Below are 1,382 nucleotides of genomic sequence, written 5' to 3' on the forward strand. Positions count from 1 at the left end.
CAAAGCATTGTTTAACATGATGTCCTCATTTATTTATTTTTTACTAAAGATGAAATAAAAAAAAATAGAATATATTTTTCAAATTGCAATATTAAATATTTTCGCGTTTATAAAAATATTTTCTGTCTGAAGAATTATAAGTGATAAAAAAAATTCAACCTCAATTGATAATGGTAATTAGTCAATATTCTTAGCAACCTACATTGAAAAAAGGTCATTAAATTAATATAACTTTGAGTTAACATTTTAGACAATGTTTTATAGAATAATAATAAAAAATTTGTAGACCTAACTAAATCAATAATTCATGAAGAAGAGAATATTAACCACTAATCCAAATCATAAAACTATATGGTGGTTAGACCTAGATGAAATTATGGAAGCTAGATAAGTAATCGAGGAAATTATTGTGAGATATTAAATTTTTAAAAGTTTATCTTTTTAATGATATATAAATGACTAGATAGTTATTGCTCAGTCAATTACTCTCAGCAGGAGTAATAATCTTAAATATTACATAGCCAGACAAATAATAGATGCTGGTTAATTTGCAGTCATATACATTACACTCACCATGTAAACTCATATCAGAATTTATTATGTTATATAAGAGTGATATGATGATAGCAATTAAGATTTTATATTTTATATTTTATGTCGCACTACCTCTAGTTGGTATATTATGTCTAAAATATTATCAAAATACTCTTATTGCAACTCAAAACTGTTTTACAAAGAAGGAAAAAATAGCTATCCTAAAAACACATAAAAAAGAGAAGAGAAAAAAGATATCTAAAAATTAAAAGCATTGTGGGATGAATAATTGTTTAATTTTAGCAATATCATTTATATAAATAGATGGCGTTAAAGAATAAATGCAAATTGTTCTATATTTATTATCAAAAGCATTGATTAGTTTATTAAAATATTAAGTGTAATATATTCTATAACTGTCAAATATGTCTGTAAAAGTAACATTTCATATAAAAATTTGTAACAAATTCTATATAATAAAGGATTATCAACTATATGTCTACTTACATTTTATAAAGAAATTTCTTATACTTGTTTGGACACTTGGAAATAGTTTTTAGGAAGAGGCATAATAATTAAATTTAAAAATGAATAATATAGTGGATTAGTGATTTTGAACTCGACTAATTACAATATTAAATTTGTTAATTTTCAATTAATAAATGATTATATTTATTTAATTAGAGTTATAAAATAATTTAAATAATATTCCATTTACAACATAGAATCTGATTGCAAGCTAACATAGTTGAAAATATAATTTATATGTATTATTGATCTAATCTAATAATTAAAATAGCGCTCATTTAATAAAAAATTTAGATAAGTTTTTATTAATTTTTAAATAA

This window comes from Gordionus sp. m RMFG-2023, chromosome 1 (genome assembly GCF_954871325.1).
Source record: "Gordionus sp. m RMFG-2023 chromosome 1, tfGorSpeb1-WG-v2, whole genome shotgun sequence".
NCBI lineage: Eukaryota > Metazoa > Nematomorpha > Gordioida > Chordodea > Parachordodidae > Gordionus > Gordionus sp. m RMFG-2023.